At 35.9% G+C, this 26,846-nt stretch overlaps 1 long non-coding RNA gene across 2 annotated transcripts in view; it reads left to right on the top strand.

Annotated features, from left to right (window-relative positions):
* Positions 1 to 25,831, top strand: part of LOC306664795 — a 56,564-nt gene extending 30,733 nt beyond the window's left edge. The window contains exons 2-3 of one of the 2 annotated variants that reach the window (XR_013764799.1): positions 6,288 to 6,347; positions 24,227 to 25,831. This is a non-coding gene — a long non-coding RNA (uncharacterized lncRNA). Of the gene's footprint in view, positions 1 to 6,287; positions 6,348 to 6,801; positions 7,894 to 24,226 lie in introns of those variants that run through there. The other variant, XR_013764800.1, reaches the window with a different exon arrangement.
* The last annotated feature ends 1,015 nt before the right edge of the window (positions 25,832 to 26,846 follow it).

Here is a 26,846-nt window from a genome sequence, read left to right as displayed (position 1 = left end):
TCAAAGCCGGCCTCAGCAACTTTAGCAAGGACCTAAGCAACTCAGTGAGACCCTGTCTCTAAATAAAATACAAAAAAGCGCTGGGGATGTGGTTCAGTGGTTAAGTGTCTCTGGGTTCAATCCCAGGATCAAAAACAAAAAACCAAAAAAACAAACAAACAAATCAACTTCCACGTTTGAAACTGCTAGCCCACCCCCCCAAGCTGTCCCCAACCTCCCCCCCCCCTTTTTTTTTTCTGTGGTGCTGGGGATTGGCCGCAGGGCCTTGTACATGCTAGGCAAGCACTCTGCCACTAAGCTACATCCTTAGATCCTTATCCTCCTTAAAAAAATATCAGGACAAATACCATCATGCTTTAAGCCCTTGCCTTGTCTACCTAAATCACTTTGAAAAGTCCAGGTATCTCAGATCATATATTATGGTCTGGTTCATGACACCAAAGCCTTGAATATCTCCCAATATAAGCACATCATTCACTTTCACCCTATACTCCAAACTCTTTCACTGTGATATTACAATTTGTCATCAAATTTAAACTCTGGTATCTTCAACTCTCTTCTTATCATTCTCTTCACTCTTTTTAACTAAAACCTGGCCATTTTTAAGGACACTGATTGTACTTGAATCTTCTCCACTAGTGACTATTTTATGTGTTCTCCCTGTTTCATTGTTTCTTCTAGATCACTGACCCCTCAAAAACAAGAGCCTCTGAAGTACATCCCTTCTCATTAATCAGGCAACCTCCCTTCATTCACTGGGAATTTGATCATCTAAATTGCCATCTTCATTCTTCAAAAGACTTCGATATTCAGGTGGATAACCACCTCCCAGACCTCAGTGCTCTTACTTCTCACTTTTCCTGACCCTACTTTAACCCATGGCACACCCTAGACTTTGTATTACAAATATTTATACCATCTTCAAAATTTTGTTTAAACAGCTGTTGGTTTTATATTACATCTGTAACAAACTCAGTGGCTTAAACAGTTATTCTAAATCATAGCCCAGGTGGTAAGACATCCAAAATGGGTATTTCAGGCCAAAATCAAGGAATAAGCAGAGCAGTCTTTCTTCTAGGAGAGAATGTATTTCTTTAGTTTTCCCAACTCTAAAGGCCAACCTCTTCTCTTAGCTTTCTTCCTTTTCAAAGCTAGCAGCATAACTCTCCAACTTTGACTCTCTGTTTATTTCTGTCATCACATTTCCTTTCTTTTTCTGATTTCTATGTCTTCCTCTTAAAAGGACTCCTGTGATCATATTGGAACCACACAGATAATGTGGAAAAATCTGCATATGAAGTCTCATAATCACATCTACAAAGTCCTCTTTGCTGTGTGTGTAAGGTAACATTCGCAGGTTCTGGGGATTAGGATATGAATGTCTTTGGTAGGTGATTAATTTTTCTACCAGTGAACTATTTTATATTTCCAGGGCACTTACTAATTCCCCGTCTCACACAATTATTTCATTACATTTGGACAGAGTCCATTTTTTATAACAGTTATCCATTGTCTATTATTATCTTAATGGACTCACTTTTCTCTTTTTCCAATTTGTATTCTATAATCCTTTACTACAATTGCTCTCTTGCAGATACTCCCATCCCCTTCTCTACTCCTGCCTCTGTAATACTCAGCAGGTTGTGTCCCTGATAAAATCCAATCAATTCTCTGCCTACTTACTATACACCTGCATCTGAATAGCAGAATGTGGCTGGGAGAAAACAAACAGGTTCAGTAGGAATTTTTCTTATCCTCCTCTTCCTGGTTCCTTTAATAACAGACCTTGCATGAGGGATTTTTAATAACATACTTCCCTGCCTCTATTTTCTCATTCGCTGTGCTGGTACTTTATTTACTTGGGAGAGTGTGGTGGTGGGGTGGGAGCTTCTCCTCCTTCCTCCTTGAGATCCAAATGCTTGCAGAAAGTTTGAGCTCCGCCTACTTTGTGCTATGTTTCTGTGAGAGTGGTCTGACCTCTTGGGAAGTTTACATTATTCTAGCACAGAGAAGAAATGTGTTGGTGGGTCTAATTTTGGACTTCAATATTAGGCAGTGAAACTGCACATCATGTTCAACCACAATCCAATCTTTTGGATCCTGATTAAAATAAGTTGTACTCCATGTATGTATAATATGTCAAAATACACTCTACTGTCATATATATCTAAAAAGAACAAATTAAAAAATTAGAAAAAAATATTAGGCAGTCTACTTACTGACAGGTATTAGACATATTTTCCTAAATCAAAATTATCAAGTGTAAAGGATCATGATATCTGATTTCCTATTTACCCTTTTCTTATTTTTCCTCAATTAAAATAAAACTTAAGTATAATATTTATTGTTTTCACCAAATCCAACATTCGGTACCCTCTTTCACTCTCTACAGCTTTGTCCTGCTGCAGTTTTCCTCACAGTACTTACCAACACTTGACCTAATGTATTTATTTGTGTTCGGTTTTCTTTGCTAAATATAAAGTCCATGAGTGTTGGAAGTTTGTTGTGGCTTTCTTTCCAGAGCTTGGAATAGTTCTTGGCTCAGAGCAGGTACACAATATATATTTGTCAGATGATTGTTGAAGTAAAGAACGTGAGAATAACTCCAGTATCATCTAAGGGTTCAATTTAGACTTGTGCTTTTATTTTGATTTATTACAGACATATCAACTCTAAATTATCTAGGGTAAAGTTAATTTATTTGGAGAAGAAACATGATAAAAAGCAATAATAGATGGTTAATATATTAAAAGTTAAAGTAACTACAAATCATCAAGAATTCTGCAGACTAGCTGGGTACATGCCTATAATCCCAGAAGCTCTGGAGCCTGAGGCAGTAGGATTGCAGGTTCAAAGCCAGCCTTAGTGAGGCTGTAAGCAACCTAATGAGACCCTGTATCAAAATAAAAAATAATTTTTTTTTTTTAAATTAGTAAAAAGGACTGGTGATATGGCTCAGTGGTTAAGCATCCCTGGGTTCAATCTCTGGTGCCAAAATAAACAAACAAATAAATAAATAAATAAATAATTCTGCATACCATAATCTATTTTCCACTAAAGTTCGTAATAACTGACATATCAAATCATGTCTACTTAAACTTGGAAACATTTTTCACCTTGTCAGCCAGAACTATAGAAAAGTAGTTTGAATGTTAGAATTCAAGCAAAAAAACCAGACAGTTAATAGTTTTTAAAATTTTCAAATGAGAAAAATTATAACAGTGCTTTTATGGTACAGTATAAGAAACATACTAAGTTTGTTTTAAAAGCTTTTTGTGGATTGAAAAATTACATATATAAGATGGTTCTCTTTTGAAAGCCATGATAAATTTGGCTGTATTAGCTATGTTAGAGAAGTGCTGCTAAATAAGGCAAAAATTTGTTACAAATTTTAGAGTGAAAATGTATGAGACCTCTACCATTTCTTTTTTTCTGAGCAGGGACTCAGGATTTTCTTTCGGGAGTTTCTCCTCTCCCATTTGCAGTCTATGTGACTCACAGGTGCCTGGCTGCTTTCCTAACTCCAGAGAGGATCATGAAGTTCAGACTCAAATGATCACTGTGTGATAATGTCTTGGCCATGGTCACTAGTGCAGAGATGAGGATCCTCATCCTGATCAAGCTGTCCTAAACAATGTTAGTGCCAGGATTTTGTTGGAGTTCTTGGGAACCAAGTGTGCATTTGATCTGCTTTGTAGAGTTTAAAACTATGGCTGCCAGTGGCCAACTTGGTGGAGACAGGTCAACTCATGGAATATCAATTCTTTAAAAGTAATTTTCTGAAATTAAATTTCCCAAAAGAAAATTCCCCATGTAAAAATCTATCAGTTTGTAAAAAATCTTACTTGTTTTTAACACTTTACAAAGAGTACCAGAGACAAACCCACATAACTACAGTTATCTTATACTAGACAAAGATGCCTTAAACATACATTGGAGAAAAGAAGCCTCTTAAACAAAAGGTGCTGGAAAAACTGGAAATCCATATGTAGAAAATTGAAATTAGACCCCTATCTCTCACCCTGCACAAAACTCAAAGTGATCAAGGACCTACATATTAGTCCAGAGACCCTGTACCTACTAGAAGAAAAACTAGGCCCAAATCTCCATCATGTCAGCTTAGGAACCACATTCCTCAACAAGATTCCAAAAGTATAAGACGTAAAATCAAGAATCAATAAATGGGATTGTATTAAACTAGAAAGTATCTTCACAAGAAAAGGAAACAATCAAGAGTGTGAAGAGATACCCTATGGAATGGGAGAAAATCTTTGCCACTTGCACCTCAGATAATGCATTAATTTCCAGGATATATAAAGAACTCAAAAAACTTATTACCAAATAACCTAATCAATAAGTGAGCAAAGGAACTGAACATACACTTCATAGAAGAAGAAAAATGAATGGTCAACAAATATATGAAAAAATGTTCAATGTCTCTAGCAATTAGAGAGGTACAAATTAAAACTACACTGAGGTTTGTTCTCACTCTAGTTAGAAGGGAAATTATCAAGAATATAAATCACAATAAATTTACAAGGATGTGGGGAAAAAGGTATACTCAAACATTGTTGGTACAACTGCAAATTGATGCAACCACTCTGGAAAGCAAAATGGAGATTCCTCAGAGTGGAACCATCATTTGACCTAGTTATCTCACTCCTCAGCATATACCCCAAAGACTTAAAACCAGCATGCTATAGTGATGGGGCCATAACAATGTTCATAGCTTCTCAATTCATAATAGCTAAGCTATGGAACCAAACTTGGTGCCGTTCAACAGATGAATGGATAAGGAAAATGTGGTACAAATACACAATGGAATATTACTCAGTTATAAAGAAGAATGCAATGATGGCATTTGCCGGTAAATGGATGGAACTGGAGATTATCATGCTAAGTGAAGTAAGCCAATCCCAAAACACCAAAGACTGAATGTTCTCTCCAGTATTTGGATGCTGACTCACAATAGGTGTTGGGGAGGGAGGAGTGTAGGTTCACTGGATTGGACAGGGGAAATGGGAGGAAGGAAGGGGGGATGGAAATGGGAAAGACAGGAGAATAAATCAGACATAACTTTCTTATGTTCATATATGAATACATGACCAGTGTAACTCCACATCATGTGCAACCACAGGAATGGGGAGTTATACTCCATGTGTGTAAGTTAAAATACATTCTACTGTCATGCATAACTAAAAAGAACAAATAAAAAATACATAAAAAAATATTTTAAAGATTCCTGATTTTTATATTTGTACCTAGAAAAGTTTTAAAGAATGTTCTAACTGATTAATTCTAAGGTTTATAGATAGCTTTATTCCTAAATATATATATTTAATATTTTAAAAATAATATTTCATCATAAATAAACAATGTGATTCATATGAAATTTTTTCAATTTCTCTATACTTCATGTGTCATCAATACTTTTCATTGCCAAAATTCTCTGCCAATTTTCCATTTGGCACTGAAAACTTAGTTTATTTTTCAAACTTGATAGCAAAATTTAATATTTAGTGTGATATTTCTTCTTACTTCCTAGTTAATTTTATAATTTGGACATCATATTTAGAATTTTGAGCCAAATTTTTATTCTTTAATTCTTGTATTTTTGTTTTATATATGTCAAATATGATATACAAATCATGTAGTACATTAAAGTAATAATAATAATTGCTTCTGATCATCCCTAATTACTCACATGCTATTTTGAATAATTTTGCCTTTTTAAGTCAATTCTCATAGTGGATTATTTCCAAGTTAATATATCTAATTATTTATTGTGAGGAATCAAAGTAATTTATCATTTCTTTTAAATGAATTTTTATGTTATGTTCTCTCCACTTCTAGGCATTTTAAAATTTTCTTTTGCCAATTCCTCAAAATGGCACATCATCCTACTTTATTTCTACCATTCATTTACCAAAAATTCTGAAGCAAAATTGTCATTAGAATTGACTATAGAAAACCAAATTTTAGTGAAATGTTCTGAAATCCTCTTTCAGACAGACATCATTACCCTATGTACGTGAATGATTGCACAAATGGTGTGACTTTGCATTGTACACCAATACAAAGTTGTATTCCATTTGTGTACAATGAATCAAAATGCATTCTGTTGTCATGTATAATTAAACAGAACAAATTAAAAAATTAAAAAATAAAAAATAAAATCCTCTTTCGACCAAGAGGAGAGTCTATAAATGAATTTAATGTAAAGCTGTAACATAGAGTCGGATTGCTGGCTACCCTATTTGAACACCTGAATCCTGCTGTATTTACAGATAGAGGCTGCAATTTGGGTTCCCAGGAATGCAAAATGTGAGCTGGAGAATGGCATGCAGGTAATATATTTGGGAGTACTCTTGAGGTCAACACCTGTGGAAGAAGTGAAGTTGGGCTGGGCAGAAGGGGAAGCCGAGCTGTGCTTCAGTCTCAACAAGGACCTTGGACAGTCCCACTCTGATGTTTAGAATGCCTGAGTCTTCATCTTGCTTAACACATTTTTTAGCATAAAGGGACCAGGGAAATTGAATTATAATCAAAAAGTCACATAAGAAGCATGGAATGAGAACAGGAAAAGGTAGACACTTTTTTCAATTACCTTTAGGAATTTTGCACAGTCAAATGCTTCTTTCTAGGGACCATTTATGAGATATGCTTCCAAGATATGGGATCTCTTTCCCATGGAATGCACTGGAGAAAATCACATTGCCAGTTCTGCTACTGAAACCCTAATTTTCCAGTTCTATTACCATAAATTTTTCACAACAAATTTTAATTTTCCTTGTTTTCTAGTTTTTCTGGAACATCCTCATGAAGACTTCTATGAATTATTGATTCCATGTAACTCTTCTTGCTTTTGATTATTGCAGATAAACTTATATTGACTCAAAACAGATGAATCAATGCATAAAATTTTTCATTGAATAGAAATTACACTATTTGTGGAAGGGAGAATCTTTAAATAGGGCTTACACTTACATTCCATGTAAACTGAGCCTGTTTTCACTTACTTTGAAACCCAAGACTACATGTATATCAAGCAAATTCCATCTGTCTCTGACTTGAAGAATATAGGCCTTGTAATAGATTTCAGAGGTAGATGCACAAATGCACAGAAATCTTAAATAGGGCATCAGAGAGCAAATTTTAAAAAGTTTTCTGTGCACATTTCTCCCTCTGTCTAAACTTTCTCACATACTCAACTATCATCTGTTATGTGGATAGTTATCTGTGGACACCATTATAATAATATGGCATTTGCAAATGAATGGATGGAATTAGAGAATATCATGCTAAGTGAAGTAAGCCAATTCCAAAAAACCAAAGGCTGAATGTTTTCCCTGATAAGTGGATGATGATATATAATGGGGGTGGGGGGTGGGGAGTGAGAGGAGAATGGAGGAACTTTAGATTATGTAGAAGGAAATGAGAAGGAGGGCAGGGTATGAAAAATGGCGAAATAAGACAGACCTCATTACCCTATGTACATGTATGATTACACAAATGGTATGAATCTACATCGTGCACAACCATAGAAATGAAATGATGTACCCCATTTGTGTACAATGAATCAAAAGGCAGTCTGTAAAAAATAAAAAAATAAATAAATACTGAGGAAACCGAAGTAAATAAAATGGAACAATTCCTTGAGTATTTTGAATTTACTAGACTAGAGAGAAGAGAGAGTAAAAAAGTAAACAATATCATTTTAAATAGTGACAAGTGCTATGTAGAAAATAAAACAGAGTAATGGATAGAGTGTAGAAAAGGGAAGGCTCTTCACATAATATGGTTAGAAAAGGCCTTGATGGGATGACATGACACTTGAACTGAAAATGGTACAAAGAGTGAGTTTCCTATGTCAAAGTCACAGGGAGAATTCCAGCACAGGAATAAAGAGAATATGAGGATAGAGGAGTAGGTAGAACCCAAATTACATATGGCCTTATAAACAAAATAAGGCATTTTGATTTTTATTCTCATTGTAGCAGGACTCCAGTCAAATACTTTAAAGACTCCAACTGATAATTTTTAGCAGGAGAATAATATAATCTGATTTATGATTTTAAATGATCACTGTAGATTTTGGGGACATAAGGTTGTCAGGGAAGAGGACAAGTAGCAGACAGTTTAGCTATTGTAATCTAGGAGAGAGGAGATGATGGTTTGGGTTTTTAGACTGTCAGAGAAGATGTTGAGAAGTGGTGGAATTAAGATACACTTTGAAGATACAACCACAGGACTGTTTAATAATTGAGATGATGTTAGGGAAAGTGGTAGCAGGGAAAAGAAAGGAGTAAGGATGGAAACTTTTCTGTTTCTTTTGTTCTTCAAGCAGTCTCTTCATAAAGCAGTATTCCTCCTGACCTCCTCCATGTCTTCCCGTGTCATGTTAGAAATGAACCCCCTTTTAGGTAGTCTTCAGAGACACTCTCTGGAAAGTAAAGTTTATCCTTTTCTCTGGCTTTCTTCATTTAAAGAAACAGGCTCACAGGAATTCTGTGGACTGCATCTTTCTATCTTCATAACATTGTTTATTTTCTCTCTCTCTCTCTTTCTCTCTCCCCCCCTTATTCTTGCTGTTACCTTTACTTTAAATCATTCAATCTGTCTTTCTGTCCTCTCTTAACCCACCTCAACCTATAGAAAGACGTTTTTATCCTTCAAATATTAATTCTTTTTAAAAATTTTCTCCACTGACATGAACGGAATTAATGACTGTGATTATATATATTTTAGTACATATCTCTAAATTTTATAGAGCACCTGACACATCATATCTTCATTGTTTAATGTTTTTTCTCTTACACTAGAATGTGAGCAGTTGAAAGGCAAATAAAAATGTTCTAGCACAGAGTCTGCTACATTGTAGGCTCTGATGAAATGTGTGTTTGGAATGTCAAAGGCACTGTACTAATTCCTGTTCTATTTCAGTTTATTTTTATTGGTAACCATTTTCTTAAATAATCAAAACTATTATTGAATAGTTTCTAAGAACAATTTCTTATTAAAACAGTTATGTGTGCTCATTTAAACAGATATTTAATTTTTGCATTGTGTATTTCTAGGTCTATAATTTCTTTGCTCTGCTAGAACTAAAAGATTGCTCAGAAAGTTGAACTTTATGTGTTTACTGCAGAAAAACAGATGAATTTTAATTGAACTCTAGACTTTTCCCCTGAACCTACTCATATCAGTTTTTAAAAGCTTCAGCTGTATGCTTATGGAAAGTCAACGGTTTATTGCAATGTGGCTACATGAATTCTTCCTGAGGGTGGAAGGTTGAAGAAAAGCTAGGGTATTTTTTTGGTGGTAAGAGTTTCTTCTAAAAAAGCAACTAGAGATGCTGATGGTGAGAGTGATTTCATGTGTGTAGGATGAATTGAGATTTTCAGATACATATCCATCTCCTGAAGACTTTTAATTTCTACTAATTATGAAATATGTGGCTCAGTCTTTTTAATTTTGGAAGATACAGCTTGTTTTAAGCAAATGGCCTGAAAGAGAGAAATAATTTGATGATTCAAATTAAAGAAGGAGAGACACTAGTGTTTGTCATTTTTTGGCTAAAAGGAACAAAGGGATAAATGCACCTTTTACATTTTCTTACGGTGATGATTGCGCTAAGGTGAACTGGGACAAAGCACTATTGATAGAATATATTTTAAAAGGTATAAATTGTCAGCAAGGTCAAATAGGAATTTTTCTGTTAATCATTGAATGAATTTCAAATAATTATGTTTTTGATGAAGAATAGAATCAAGAATTGTGTCATTAGCACTAGAATCTAAAGAAATGTGTAAGGTGGAGTAAATCTGTGATAATATTTGAGTCTCAAGCAGTTTAATGTTAAACACATATTAGAAACAACTTGATATTAGCTTGTCTTAAAAAATCTCTCTTAACAAAACTTCTACTGTACCCTGGTTTCTCTGCTTCTTTTTTGCAGCAAAAGTCCTCAAAAGTTATCTGCACTTCCAGTCTCCAATTCTTCTCTTCATATCTCTCTTGTATTCACTCTTCTCAGACTATTGCCACTCCATATCCCACCAAACTTGCTTTTATCAAGGTCAACAAAGACCCTTAGGCACCAAATCCAATTCTCAGTCCCCATCTTACCTGACCTCTTAGCAGCATTTTACACAGTCGACAGTTTCTATTTCCTGAAAACTCTTTCTTCACTTATCTCCCAGGATACCACACTCTCCTGGATTTCTTTCTGCAATTCTCTATATCTTTTCTCTCTTCACTTTTTTGATTTGTCCTTATTTATCTTGACCTCTTAATGTTGCTTTAAATCATAACTCAGACCTCGGGCCTCTTCTCTCTATCCTTCCTTGTTACCTTGCCAGATCATCTCTCTCATGACTTAAGTATCATCCAGCAGTGACAATTGCATATTTATATCTTTGGTCCAGACCTTTGCTGTGATTCCAGCTGATCATTTGAAAACAGATGTCTAATAGATATTTCAAAATTAACATGTCTGAGAAGGGATTTGTACTCCTGTCCTCCCTGCACATTTGCTTCACTCAGTCTGTCAAATATTGGTAAATGGCAAATCTAACTTTCAGTATCTCAGGCCAAAAAACTTGGGATCATCTGTGACAGCTTTCATTCTCACTTATTTCATTTATATCTAACCCTACAGGAAACACATGGACTCTACTTTCAAAAGTAGAGAATATCCAGAATTTTGCCACTTCTCACAATCTCTGCTACTACCTGGGTCCAACCTACTACTATTGGGATTGTTGGAATAGTTTCCCAACTGGTTTCACATGCTGCATACCTGACCTCTCTAGTGTATTTTCAAAGAACAGTCTGAATGATCTTGTTTAAAATGTAACCCAGATCATATCCCTTTTCAACTCAAAATTCACGAGCCTCTCATTCTCTTCAGAATCAAAGACAAGTTTTTACAATGACTTATACAACTCTGTGGGGCACTTTGCTCCTCAGATGTTCCCTGCAATACTGTGCTCTAACCACACTTGCCTCCTCACTTTTCCTTGAACATACCAGGTGCTGTCCCACACCATGGCTTTTGAACTGGCTGTTTCCTCCCGAAATGTTCTTCCCTGAGATACATGTATGGTTCCACTTAAATTTCCCTTCCGTCCTTTCCTCGCTTGTCACCTCTTCATTGAGGCCTAATTAGAGCATATTGCTGTTCCTTTCCCTCCACTTCAAATGTCTCTTATTTTCGTTCAGTTTATTTCCCACAGAACTTCCTGCCTTCCAGTAGTTTCATATGTAGCAGATACAGTGGTTTGTACTCACTGTGTGTATTGCTAGGCTGTACCTCCAGGCCTCTTGCATTTTAGTGTGGCACTAACTCATTCTTGCTGATAGAATTTGCAGGGAAGTTTTGTGTTACTGCCTGTAGGATAAGATAATTAAAAGCAAGTGTGTTCCTTCTCCATGTTTCCCCTCTTGTTCTTCATCTCTTGACTGAATGCACATGATCAGTCAGAGCCACAAGAAGGAAGGACCTGACTTTTGGAATCAGAGTGTAGAAGTATGTCCATAGAAATCCAACTGGCATGTAAGGTGGAGAGGAAAGCAGTCCTTATTGTATCCCAGAAATATGATATTTAGCCTACATTCCAATTAGTCAGTGCCCATGCAGCTTGGCGCTCAGACAAAAATTAGTGTACTCAGTTGAGAAAGTGGGTTAGGTGATAGGCATAAATAGAGAGGAATATCAGCAAATACAACAATATGGATATTATAGGCATGGTCAACAATTTAGAGAATTTAATTAATTCAATAAAAATCATGTGTATTTAAGATCATTGAGAACTGACAATAATTTGGGCTAATTTGTGTAGAAGCTTATATTAATTTGCAAACTTGAGGAAATTCAAAAGGACATTTAAAATTTTTCAATATTATGGATGCTTTATAAGGAAACATTTTACTTAAATATTTATTCTTGACAACATAAGTTTAAACAAAACCATAATTAATATGTGCCTTGTTTTCCTAGCTGTGGAAGATTCCACAGAACGAAGACTCAGATGGGAGCAGAATGCATAAGGTAGAATGCATTCTGACTCTTCCATTCTGAACAGCTGAAGTAGTGGACCATAGGTGCAGGCAAAAATCTGAATACCATGGATAGGATATGAGAAAAAGGTTTCTGGTAAGAAACCAAGATCTTACTTTAGATATCTGAACCAAAAGGTAGGGAGCCAATTATTAAATTTAAGGTTCAAGAAACCAAGTAGGTTTTCAAGTGAAGAGGGAAGAATCCAGATGCAACTGAAGTTTTGAGTAATGGTGGAGGGAGGGAGTGAGGGAGGGAGAGGGAGGGAGAGAGAGAGAGAGAGAGAGAGAGAGAGAGAGAGAGAGAGAGAGAGAAGATATTATCAACAATTACTACCCAGTTAAGTATCCAAAAATGCTTTGTTAATAAAATAAGGGTGTAAGAAGGAATATGTTTTAATTTATGGTTTTAAATAATAGTTAACTAAAACAGTCTTAGGTTGTATAATGTATTAAAATGTTTGATTATAGCTTACTAAAAATCTGAACATGAACTTTATTTTCATAATTTCATCTAGCTCTTAAGTTTATATGAATGTCTTAAAAAACAAACTACACATAAAGGCATCTTCAGATACAAAATGAGTATATTATTTGTGATAAAGTCACTTAACAATAACAAAATAATAAAAGAAAATTTAAAAAAAATCATGGGGATAACCTTATTTTAAGCAATATAATGTTCTTTATTCCTTTGTGCCTGGAACCTCAATACTTAGTGTAAAGTGATCATGAGTGTAAGTTTTTTCAAAGTTCAAAAATAAGTTTAATTCTTCAAAATTCACAACATGAGTATTTTAATATGTAACATCATGTTCTTGATTCCTCAGGCAGAAATTTAGGGTTTGTTTATATTTAAAAATGTATTTTTAAAATGGGGTATTTCTCTGTTGCCCAGGCTGGTTTCAAACTTCTGGGCTTAAGTGATCAACCTGCTTCAATTTTCTAAGTAGACTATAGGTATCCTAGGGTTAGTTTTTAAATTGAACAGTTAGGGGAAATCAGCATTAGATACCTGCTCGTTTTGTTCTGAAATAGGCATTTGTTTCAAGAAGGATCTCATGTGGAATTCAGTGCTTAGATGGCCTTTTTTTTTTTTTTTTTATTGTAAACAAATGGGATACATATTGTTTCTTGGTTAGCTGGCCCTTTATTAGCAGGAAGTGGGTGGTCAAATTATACTGACTGACTTTTGCTCTGTTGGATCTAATTTTGTTCTGGTGCTAGTCTTGACCCTCATCCTGCCTACTAAAGATTCTGTGACTGGTGTTACTGGCCCATTATCAAGTTTCTTCATATTATCTCCATATTGCCTTCTGTCAGTCTACAGGAGGGATATGAGAGTTCTGATGAATTGCTCAGAGGCTGTGTGCTTTTGATATGATGTTAAAGTGAGTCAAAACAAGTATCTTAAGGAGATAACACTCTAGCCACCACCCTAGTTGGTGCCATGTGGGTCACAGTGTATATACAGTGCATGGAAGGATAGTGATTTTTTTTTTTTTTTTTTTGTACTGGATATTGAACCCAGAGTTGCTTTACCACCAAGTCACATCCCCAGCCCTATTTTATTTTTTATTTAGAGACAGGGTCTTGCTAAACTGCTTAGGGCCTAAATTGCTGAGGGTAGCTTTGAACTTGTGATTCTCCTGTCTCTGCCTATCAAGTCATTAGGATTATAGGCATCTGCTACTGTGCCCAGCAGGATAGTGTTTTGAGATTTTCTTTTAAAAATATTTCTTTCTCCAATAAATTTCATTGAAACACAGCCATGCCCATTTTTGTACATGTTATCTTTGGCTACTTTCACACTACAGTGGAAAAGTTGGGTCATTGTGATAGAGACAGTCCCTTGCAAAGCATGAAATGTCTGCTATATTGTCCTTTGGAAAAAAAAGTTTGCTGCCTCCTGTACCATAGTGCTGTTGTTGCTGTAACTACTTTAGGCTATTTTACATAATGCTGATATTTGAAAAATATTTCCTGTGTCCTTAGACTGTTAAAACTCATGCAATTTTTTTTCCTTTTTTTTCTTGTTTTTTTTTTCCATTTTATTATTAAAAATCATAAATTTACATAGGGCAATGTTGTTTGATTCATTCTGTTATTTTTTCCCTTCCCCCACCCCTCCCACCCCTCTTTTCAATCTATACAGTCCTTCCTCCATTCTTACCACCCTTCTTATCCCTAACCCTAAACCTAACCCTAGCCCTAACACTAACCCCTCCTACCCCCCACTATATGTCCTCATCCGCTTATCAGCGAGATCATTCGTCCTTTAGTTTTTTGAGATTGGCTTATCTCACTTAGCATGATATCCTCCAATTTCATCCATTTGCCTGCAAATGCCATAATTTTATCATTCTTCATAGCGGAGTAATATTCCATTGTATATATATGCTACAGTTTCTTTATCCATTCATCAACTGAAGGGCATCTAGGTTGGTTCCACAATCTGACTATAGTGAATTGAGCAGCTATGAACATTGATGTGGCTGTATCTCTGTAGTATGCTGATTTTAAGTCCTTTGGGTATAGGCCAAGGAGTGGGATAGCTTGGTCAAATGGTGGTTCCATTCCAAGCTTTCTGAGGAATCTCCATACTGCTTTCCAGAGTGGCTGCACTAATTTGCAACCCCACCAGCAATGTATTAGTGTACCTTTTTCCCCACATCCTTGCCAACACCTATTGTTGCTTATGTTCTTGATAATTGCCATTCTAATTGGGGTGAGATGAAATCTTAGGGTAGTTTTGATTTGCATTTCTCTTATTACTACAGATGTTGAACATTTTTTCATATATCTGTTGATTGCTTGTACATCTTCTTCTGTGAAGTGTCTGTTCATTTCCTTAGCCCATTTGTTGATTGGATTATTTGTATTTTTGGTGTAGAGTTTTTTGAGTTCTTTATAGATTCGGGATATTAGCGCTCTATCAGAAGTATGAGTGGCAAAGATATTCTCCCACTCTGTAGGCTCTCTCTTCACATCACTGATAGTTTCCTTTGCTGAGAGAAAGCTTTTTAGTTTGAATCTATCCCAGTTGTTGATTCTTGCTTTTATTTCTTGTGCTATGGGAGTCCTGTTAAGGAAGTCTGCTCTTAAGCCAACAAGTTGAAGGTTTGGACCTACTTTTTCTTCTATAAGATGCAGGGTCTCTGGTCTGATTCCGAGGTCCTTGATCCATTTTGAGTTGAGTTTTGGGCAGGGTGAGAGATAGGGGTTTAATTTCATTCTGTTGCATATGGATTTCCAGTTTTCCCAGCACCATTTGTTGAAGAGGCTATCTTTTCTCCATTGCATATTTTTGGCTTCTTTGTCTAGTATGAGAACATTGTATTTATTTGGGTTTGTGTCCGTGTCCTCTATTCTGTACATTGATCTACCTGTCTATTTTGGTACCAATACCATGCCGTTTTTGTTACTATTGCTTTGTAATAGAGTTGAAGAGCTGGTATTGTGATACCCCCTGCTTCACTCTTTCTACTGAGGATTGTTTTAGCTATTCTGGGTTTCTTATTCTTCCAGATGAATTTCATAATTGCTTGCTCTATTTCTGTAAGGTACATCATTGGGATTTTAATTGGAATTGCATTGAATCTATATAGCACTTTTGGTAGTATGGCCATTTTGACAATATTAATTCTTCCTATCCAAAAACATGGGAGATCTTTCCATCTTCTAAGGTTTTCTTTAATTTCTTTCTTTAGTGTTCTGTAGTTCTCATTGTAGAGGTCTTTCACCTCTTTTGTGAGATTGATTTCCAAGTATTTTATTTTTTTGATGCTATTGTGAATGGGGTAGTTTTCCTAATTTCTCTTTCTGAAGATTCATCATTTTCGTATAAAAATGCATTGGATTTGTGAGCATTGATCTTGTAACCTGTTACTTTACTGAATTCACTTATGAGTTCTAAGAATTTTCTGGTGGAATTTCCAGGTTCCTCTAAATATATAATCATGTCATCAGTGAACAGGGATAGTTTGAGTTCCTCTTTTCCAATTCTTATCCCTTTAATTTCTTTGGTTTGTCTAATTGCTCTGGCTAGAGTCTCAAGAACAATGTTGAATAGAAGTGGTGAAAGAGGGCATCCCTGCCTTGTTCCAGTTTTTAGGGGGAATGCTTTCAGTTTTTCACCATTTAGAATGATATTGGCCATGGGCTTAGCGTAGATGGCCTTTACTATGTTAAGGAATGATCCCACTACCCCAATTTTTTCTAGTGTTTTGAGCATGAAGGGATGCTGTATTTTATCAAATGCTTTTTCTGCAGCTATTGCAATAATCATGTGATTCTTAACTTTTAGTCTGTTGATATGGTGAGTGACATTTATTATTTTCTGGATGTTGAACCACCTTGCATCCCTGGGATAAAACCCACTTGATCGTGGTGCACTATCTTTTTAATATATTTTTGTATGTGATTTGCTAAAATTTTGTTGAGAATTTTTGCGTTGATGTTCATTAAGGATATTGGTCTAAAATTTTCTTTCCTTGATGTGTCTCTGTCTGGTTTAGGTATCAAGGTGATATTGGCTTCATAGAATGAGTTTGGGAGGGTTCCCTCCTCCTCTATTTCATGTAATACTTTGAGAAGTATTGGAATGAGCTCTTCTTTAAGGTTTTGTAGAACTTGGCTGAGAACCCATCTAGTCCTGGACTTTTCTTTGTTGGTAGGCTTTTGATGACCTCTTCTATTTCATTGCTTGAAATTGATTTATTTAAGTTGTGTATGTCCTCCTCATTCAGTTTAGGTAATTCATATGTCTCTAGAAACTTGTTGATGTCTTCGAGGTTTTCTGTTTTGTTGGAGTATAGATTTTCAAAATAGCTTCTAATTATGTTTTGTATTTCACTCGTGTCTGTTGTGATATTTCCTTGTTCATTCCGAATTTTAGTAATTTGAGTTTTCTCCCTCTTTCTATTTGTTTGTGTGGCTAAGGACTTATCAATTTTGTTTATTTTTTCAAAGAACCAACTATTTATTTTGTTAATTTTCCGATTGTTTCTTTTGTTTCAATTTCGTTGATTTCAGCTCTGATTTTAACTATTTCCTGTCTTCTACTACTTTTGGTGTTGGTCTGCTCTTCTTTTTCTAGGGCTTTGAGCTGTAATGTTAAGTCATTTATTTGTTGATTTCTACTTCTTTTGTTGAATGCGCCCCATGAAATAAATCTTCCTCTAAGTACTGCTTTCATAGTGTCCCAGAGATTTTGGTATGATGTGTCTTTGTTCTCATTTACTTCTAAGAATTTTTTAATTTCCCTCCTGATATCTTCTGTTATCCATTCATCGTATAATAGTGTATTATTTAATCTCCAAGTATTGGAGAAGTTTCTGTTTTTTATTCTGTCATTTATTTCTAATTTCAGTCCATTGTGATCTGATAGAGTACAAGTTAGTATCTCTATCTTCTTGTATTTGCTAACAGTAGCTTTGTGGCATAAAACATGGTCTATTGTAGAGAAGGATCCATATGCTGCTGAGAAGAAAGTGTATTCATTCTTTGTTGGATGGTATGTTCTATATAAGTCGGTTAAGTCTAAATTGTTGATTGTGTTATTGAGATCTATGGTTTGTTTATTCAATTTGTGTTTAGACGATCTATCCAGCAGTGAGAGAGGTGTGTTAAAATCACCTAGTATTATTGTGTTGTGGTCTATTTGATTTCTGGAATTGACAAGGATTTGTTTGATGTACATGGATGAGCCAATGTTTGGGGCATAGATATTTATGATTGTTATGTCTTGCTGATTTATGCTTCCCTTAAGCAGTATGTAATGTCCTTCTTTATCCCTTCTGACTAGTTTTGGCTTGAAGTCCACATTATCTGAAATGAGGATGGATACTCCAGCTTTTTTTGCTGTTTCCGTGTGCATGGTATGTTTTTTCCCATCCTCTCACCTTTAGTCTATGGGTATCTCTTTCTATGAGATGAGTCTCTTGCAGGCAGCATATTGTTGGATTTTTCTTTTTAATTCAATCTGCCAGTCTATGTCTTTTGATTGATGAGTTCAGGCCATTAACATTCAGGGTTATTATTGTGATATGATTTGTATTCCCAGTCATTTGACTCATTTTTGTTTTTTGACATGGTTTGGTTTCTCCTTTATTTGGCTATTCCTTTAGGCTAGTTCCTCCCGTTGCTGTTTTACATTGTTGTTTTTCATCTCTTCCTCATGGAATATTTTGCTGAGAATGTTCTGTAATGCTGGCTTTCTTTTTGTAAATTCCTTTAGGTTTTGTTTATCATGGAAGGATCTTATCTCATCGTCAAATCTGAAAGTAAGTTTTGCTGGGTATAAAATTTTTGGATGGCATCCATTTTCTTTCAGGGCTTGGTAAATGTTGTTCCAGGTCCTTCTAGCTTTTAGGGTCTGGATTGAAAAATCTGCTGATATTCTTATTGGTTTCCCCGTGAATGTAATCTGACTCTTTTCTCTCGCGGCCTTTAAAATTCTGTCTTTATTTTGTATGTTAAGTATTTTCATAATAATGTGCCTTGGTGTGGGTCTGTTGTAATTTTGTATATTTGGAGTCCTATAAGCCTCTTGTACTTGGTTTTCCATTTCATTCTTCAGATTTGGGAAATTTTCTGATATTATTTCATTGAATAGATTATTCATTCCTGTGGTTTGTTTCTCTAAGCCCTCCTCAATCCCAGTAATTCTTAAATTTGGCCTCTTCATGATATTCCATAATTCTTGTAGATTCTGTTCATGATTTCTTACCATCTTTTCTGTTTGGTCAACCTGTTTTCAAGATTAAGTATTTTGTCTTCAATATCTGAGGTTCTGTCTTCCAGGTGATCTATCCTAATGGTTATGCTTTCTATGGAGTTTTTAACTTGTTTTATTTTTTCCTTCATTTCAAGGATTTCTGTTTTTTTTTTTTTCAGTATCTCTCTTTATTGAAATGTTCTTTTGCTTCCCTTATTTGCTCTTTTAACTGTTGATTGGTGCATTCATTTAATGCCTGCATTTGTTCTTTCATCTCCTCATTTGCTTCCCTGATTATTTTAATTATGTACATTCTGAACTCCCTTTCTGACATTTCTTCTGCTGTGCTGTCATTGGGTTTTATTGATATAGTATGTAGGTTTCTTTCAGACATTTTCTTCCCTTGTTTTCTCATATTGGTCAGATGTCAGTGGGACTCTGTGATATTGTAGATTTCCTCTATTGGCTTATAGTGTCCCTGTAGATATCTAGTGTATCACCTACCAGCCTTCAGTAGCCTGAAGTCTTGGATTAACTTGATAATGTAGTGCTTCTGAAGAACGCTGCCCCTAGCCCGCTACTGGTTCCAGGGAGAGAGACCTGGAGAGGTCTCTTGCTGCCCAGCCCTGGTCCCAGAGGCTGCATGCAGGTCAGAGGTCTCTGCTGGCTTGGGACTTGTAGCTGGCTCTGTGTAGACAGGCTCTCACTGGGCAGTCTGCCCTGAGAAGCTAGCCTAGAAAGGCACTTCCCGCAGGAGGGGGCTGGGCTGCTTGGGGAAGTCCCTGGCGCCCTGTGCTGTTCTCTGAAGCAACCTTCAGGATGGGCCAGAGCTGGCAGTGGGGCGGGCCGGAGCTGGCTGTGCTGCTTCTGTGCAGAAAGGCTCTCACTGGGAGGCCTGCTCTGCGAGGCTGGAGAATCTGGCCCTGTGGGAGGAGCCCACCACCAGAGTGCTCAGAGCTGCCTGGGAGAGACTCTATCTGCCCTGTCCTACTCTAATAAGCTGCTCGAATCCGGGCCTGCTGCCCAGCTGAGCTTCACTGGGTGGGGGAGACTCACCCCGTGGTTCTATTTTAGTCCAAGTCTCTCAATGCCTCCCCTTCTTGAATCTTGGGTTCTGAAGCGACTAGAGATGCAGTTACCCTCTAGTCCGCCATCTTGGATCGCCCCGTGGAAAAAGCCTGCAGCTGGAGGGGGACAAGGCTGCCTGGAGAGGTCTCTGGCTCCCAGCCCTGGTCCCAGAAGCTGCTTGCAGGTCGGAGGTGTCTGCTGGCTTGGGGACTTGTGTCTGGCTCTGTGTCGAAAGGCTCTCACTGGGCGGTCTGCCCCAAGAATCTAGCCTAGAGAGGTGCTTACCGCCGGAGGGGGCTGGGCTGCTTGCGGAAGTCACTGGCGCCCTGTGCTGATCTCTGAAGCAAACGGCGGGCGGGCTGGAGCTGGCAGTGGGGCGGGCCAGAGTTGGCCGTGCTGCTTCTGTGCAGAAAGGCTCTCACTGGGGGGCCTGCTCTGCGAGGCTGGAGAATCTGGCCCTGTGGGAGGAGCCCACCGCCAGAGTGCTCAGAGCTGCCTGGGGGAGACTCTATCTGCCCTGTCCTACTCTAATAAGCCACTCGAATCCGGGCCTGCTGCCCAGCTGAGCTTCACTGGGTGGGGGAGACTCACCCTGTGGTTCTATTTTAGTCCAAGTCTCTCAATGCCTCCCCTTCTTGAATCCTGGGTTCTGGAGTGACTGGAGATGCAGTCACCCTCTAGTCTGCCATCTTGGATCGCCTCATGCAATATTTTTAAGGTTATGGATTAAGCTAATTTTTGAATAGACTTTTGAAATTTAATATCATTTTTAAAAACTCAAACCTTATTGTGATTTCTAGGCATACATGTTTTATTTCCTAGAAGGAACCAAACTACTATTCAAAATAATTTTCTTAAGTACATGAATTCAATAATGGTTTATTTTAAATGTGTATTTTGGGAGTGTCACATTTTCTTCAGCATTATCTAATGCTTATCTCTTTTTTTTCCAAACAAGCATTTATTACATTTTTCCCTGACCCCAGTTTCACTGACTCACCCTCCCTTGTAGCAGTTTAAAAAAGTGCCAAGGAAAACTTTATCCCTGTCTTGAATCTTTCAAGTTATTATCTAGTTCCCTGTTTATCCCTGTCTTGAATCTTTCAAGCTATTAACTAGTTCCTTCTCAGGTGTCTGCTGTAGATGAAGCAGGTTTTCAACAAATGCATTTCATGGTCTATTTGGCTAGTTTTTCATCATCATTTTCAGTTAGAAGAGGGTTCTGACCAATAGGAGGAGAACTTTGCCTTTGTTCTCTAAATATTTTTCCAAATTGCCATATATATTAGTAACTCCATATTTATTTGGCTCAGGCAAGAAGCCCCTAGAATAATTTATGACCTAAATGCAGCTTGTAATAGCAAAATTACTCCTGGTGCTTAGAAATTAATTCAGAAATCACTGTCTGGAGTGCAATGATTTACCATTGTTTTTGAACATGTTGTGGAACCTGAGAGTATTAATTAAGAATTATGGCATAAGGCCAAATACAAGCTGGTAAAGTTTCATGTTGCAGGAATTAAAAGTTATCAAATTATTTAGAGTATAATAAATGTATTAATACTTTAAGATCAAGATGCAAGTCATATTTTGTAGTGCCTTATAGCTTGAGTCATACCAACACCATATATTATATTATTTTGCAATTTGGAATGTCTAATGGATAATATGTCCCTTTTTATGAATTTTTAAAAATTAAAAAAAGAATGTTTACCAAGTTAGAAGTAGTTGAATGGATTTAAAATTGGTGTGAGCTTTAGAGAGGAGGATATTTAAAATCTGGTAAAGAGGTGATTTTTAAGGTTTGAACTGATTCAGAAAAAGAATAAACAACTGAACATTGATTATACTGAAGAAGTGAAGATTCATGGGCTACTTAAAAATATGTTGTCCTCACATACAGTGTTCTCTAAGGATGAGCTAAAATAATTTCCTCTAACCTGCTATATGCAAATCCCTTCTAGAAGTGGTGACATTTTAGTAATGGTCACTAATATCGTATAGAACTTCCCAATCATTGATGTACTTTCTCATAATGAAGCTTATTTAATTTTCACAAAAATCTTTATAAGGTAAGTATCTTAATTTCCTGAAGTCTTTTATTTATAAATGCTTCTATTGGTGGTGCAGAAAGTATAAATACTGGTCAGCTGGGATTCCAAGTCAGGAAGTACATCAGGGATTAGACTTCTCCCCGTTTTAGTTTTCCAAGGTAGTCTAACACACAACATTAGGATCAGTTTCTATGAATATTTTATATGCTCCTTTGCGTATATTTGTGTGTAAGCCTGATTTCCCCAGCTGAACAGCACTTATTAAATAGATAATACAGTTATTCAAAACAAAACAGAGCTATAAAATAGTGATCCTTTACTTTATACGCAGGGAAGCAAAAAACAGTTAGAAATTAAAATGTGACATTAAACAACTCCCATTTGTCCAGAATTTGACTCAATTTAGTTTATTTAGCAACTCTTTAAAAAGTACTATGTGGAAAATATTGTGTTAGGTATCCACACTGAGTGAATTATGGTACTTGTCCTCAAAGAATTTGTGATATGGGACACGAGATTCAACAAAATAGAATAGCATTACAAAAACATTTCAGGTTAAATGATAACCATTATAGTTAGTATAATGAGACTATAACAGGCCAAAAACATACAAAGAGGCATGAAAATTTCCTTTTCTCTAAAATGCTGAAAACAGAAGAACTCATCTTTTATGGGAGAGAAGCAGACACATAAAAAATAGGAAAATAAATGGCATCCATGGAAAATTCAGATTGCAAATGGAAGAAAAACCCAAGGCAACTTTGTGTACATAACTGGATGTTTTGGGTAGGGATAAACTAGAAAGATAAATTGAGAGAAAAGGGGACAAAATTGGGTACTAATTCTGATATCAGAGTTGTATGACTTTGCCCAATGTTCCCAGGAAATGTTTTCAGGCAGTAGCTTGACTCTATACAAAAGGGTTATAAAAGGTAGACAACTCAGAAAAAAATTATAAAAATGTTGGTTTGATAACTAATAAATGAAAACATATTTCTGGATATTCACTTGCAGAAGATTGAAATGTGACCACCATCTCTCATCCTCTCAGTTTAAAATGGGTTCATCACTTAACTTCAAGAACTAAAACTCTGAAACCACTGGAAGAAAACATAGGTGAAACTTTTCAAGGCATTGGTAAAAGCAATGGTATCATTTTTGAAAATGATTCCAAAAGCATAGGAAACAAAAGTAAAAATAGACAAATGTGACTATATCAAACTAAAACACTAGTGCACAGTGAGGGAAACAATTAAGGATGAAGAGACACTTGTTTAAAGGGCTTTTTTTTTCCTCCAACAAATGTTTCTGGCACATTTGCCAAGGATCAGATGACTGTATCTATGTGGATTTGTCTCTGTGTCTTCTTTTCCATTGGTCCTCATCTTTTTTCATGCCAATACCATGCTGTTTTTGTTACTATTGCTCTGTAGTATAATATAATTTGATATTGTGTATTGTGATGTTTCCAACACTGATGTTATTGCTGAGTTGCTTTGGCTATTCTGAGTCTTTTATGGAAATGTGAATTTTAAGACTGTTATTTCTAGTTTTGTGAAGAATGCCATTGGTATTTTGATGAGGATTGCATTCAGTCTGCAGATTGCTTTTTGTAATATGGCCATTTGGACAGTATTAATTCTAAGAACATGCAGGGGGGTGTCTTTCCACCTTCTTGTGTCTTCATTTGTTTCTTTCTTCAGTGTTCTATAATTTTCATCATAGAGTTCTTTCACCTCCTTGCTTAGACTTATTCCCAGTTATTTAATTTTTTGAGGTTATTGTTAATGAAATTATTTTCTTGAGTTCTTTCTGAGCAGATTCCTTATTTGGAGTATAACAAAGCATTGATTTTTTTGTGTTGATGTTGTATTCTACCATTTCTTCTAGAAGTCTGTTCTTTTGTTTTGCAGGGATGGTCTTTGACATACAGGATCATGTTATCTGCAGACAAGAGAGTTTGATTTCTTCTTTTCCTATTTTAATCCCTGTAATTTCCTTCTCTTGCTGATTGCTCTGGCTAGTTTCAATAATTATATTGAGTTGAAGTAGTGAGAGTGTACATGATTGTTCCTGATTTTAGAGGAAATTCTTTCAATTTTTCTCCATTCAGTATGATCTTAACTTGTCGTATATAGCCTTTATAATGTCACATATGTAGAATCATGAGATTAGATACCTGTCTCTCACCCTATGAAAAAAAATCAACTCACAGTGAATCAAAGACCTAGGAATGAATCCATGAACACTGAAACCACTAGAAGAAAACATAGGGTTAACAACCAACTTATTGGTGAAGGCAATAATGAGATTTTTTTTTTTTTAGAAAGATTCCTAAAGCTCAAGAACTAAAACCAAGAATCAATAAGTGGGAGAGCACAAAATTTAAAAGCTTCTGCATGAGAAAGGAAATAAAAATATTAAAAGAAAGACTTGGAATGAGAGAAAAATCTTTGTCAGCTACTCTTCTGATGGGATTAATATCCAACATATATAAAGACTTCAAAAAATGTAACACCAAAAAACTAATAACCCATTCAATAAGTAGGCAGATGACCTAAACACACTTATCAAAAGAAGATATATAAATGACCAACAAATTCATTCAACATCTTTTGAAATTGCAGAACTGCAATCAAAAGTACACTCCCATTAGAATGGCAATCATCAAGAATAAAAGTAACAATAATTGCTGGTGAGGATATGTAGGAAATGTATACTTACACATTGTTGGTGGAACTGCAAATTAGTACATCTACTTCGGAAAGTAGTATGGAGATGCATCAAAACACTAGAAATGAATTCATCATATGAACCCCAGCTTATCCCCCTCCTTGGTATTTATCTAAAAGACCTAAAATCAGCATACAGTAGTGATTATATACCAATGCTTATAGCAGCACAATTCACAACAGCCAAGTTATGGAAGCAGCCTAGGTGTCTGTCAACAAACAAGTGGATAAAGAAAATATATTATACCTTCAAAATGGAGCTTTATGCAACCATAAAGATGAAAGAAATTATGTCATTTGCTGATGAGTGAATGGAACTGGAGAACATCAGGCTAAGTGAAATAAGCCAGACTCATAAAGTCAAGGGTTGAATGTTTTATCTATTATGTGGAAGCTTGAGAGAAAAAAAGGAATATAAAGGGATCTCATGAAAACAGAAAGGAGAACAATAGAATAGTGGAAGGGGATGGTAGGGAATTAATTAAGAGATAAACTACAGCATGGGAGAATCTATTTGCCAAATATTTACCTAACAAAGAATTAATATGCAAAATACATAAATAACTCAAAAAATTTAACAATAAAAAACAAGTAATTCAAATAAAAATTGCCAAATAAATCTTTTGCCAGTTTTTTATTAGTTCTTTTTAGTTATACATGACAGTAGACTCAATTTTGACATATTTCTACAAACATGGAGTATGTCTTATTCTAATTAGGATCCCAGTCTTGTGTATGTACACAATGTGCAATTCATTGTGATGTATTCATATATGTGCATAGGAGAGTTATGTCAGATTCATTCCATTGTCTTTCCTATTCCTATGCCCCCGCCCTTCCCTTCATTCCCCTGTCTAATCTACTGAATGTATATTCTTCTGCTCTTCCCCTTGATATGTGTTCACATTCAAATACTAGAAAGAACATTCAACCTTTGTTTTTTGGGATTGGTTTGTTTCACTTAGCATGATAGCCTCAAGATCCTTTCATTTGCTGGCAAATGCCATAATTTCATTCTTTTATTATGACTGAATAATATTGCATCATGTATATATACCATTTTTTTTTTTTTTTTTTTATCTATTCATCTGTTGAAGAGCACCTAGGTTGGTTCCATAGTTTGGTTATTGTGAATTGAGCTGCAATAAACATTGATGTGGCTGTGTCACTCTAGTATGCTGATTTTAACTCCTTTGGATATAAAGTATAACTGGGTCAAATGGTGGTTCCATTCCTAGTTTTTTGAGGAGTCTCCATACTACTTCCCTGAGTGGTTATATCAATTTGCATTCCCACCAGCAATGTGAGTATACCCTTTTCCCCACATCCTAACCAACATTTATTGTTACTTATATATATTCTTGATGGTTGCTATTCTGACTGGAGTGAGGTGTAATCTCAGTGTAGGTTTTTTTTTTTATTGTAAACAAATGGGATACATGTTGTTTCTCTGTACATGGAGTCAAGGCATACCATTTGTGTAATCATAAATTTACATAGGGTAATGTTGTTTGATTCATTCTGTTATTTTTCCCTTCCCCCACCCCTCCCACCCCTCTTTTTCCTCTATACAGTCCTTCCTTCCTCCATTCTTGCCACCCTCCCTAACCCTAACCCTAACCCCTCCCACTCCCCATTATGTGTCATCATCCGCTTATCAGCGAGATCATACGTCCTTTGGTTTTTTGAGATTGGCTTATCTCACTTAGCATGATATTCTCCAGTTTCATCCATTTGCCTGCAAATGCCATAATTTTATTATTCTTTATGGCAGAGTAATATTCCATTGTATATATATACCACAGTTTCTTTATCCATTCATCAATTGTTACATTTCTTTAATTGCTAGAGACTTTGAACATTTTTTTATGCATTTGTCGATCTTTTATATTTCTTCTTTTGAGAAGTATTTGTTCAGTTCCTTTGCCCATTTATTGATTGGGTTATTTGTTTTTTTGGTATCACACTTTTTGAGTTCTTTGTATAGCCTGGAAATTAATGAGAAATTGGCAAATGATTTGAATAGACACTTCTCAAAAGCATAAATACAAATGGCCAAAAAAAAAAAAAAAAAAGAAAAAGGAAAAAGAAAATATCCTCATATCCTCAATATCATTAGCCATTAGGGAAATGCAAATCAAAACTATAGTGAGATTCCATCTCAGCCCCATTGGAAGGTATTTTATGAAACAGACCAACTACAAACAAAAATAA

This window comes from Sciurus vulgaris (assembly GCF_902686455.1).
Source record: "Sciurus vulgaris genome assembly, chromosome: 6".
NCBI lineage: Eukaryota > Metazoa > Chordata > Mammalia > Rodentia > Sciuridae > Sciurus > Sciurus vulgaris.
Note: the sequence above shows the minus strand (reverse complement) of the source record. Positions and strands in the feature narration are given on the sequence as shown.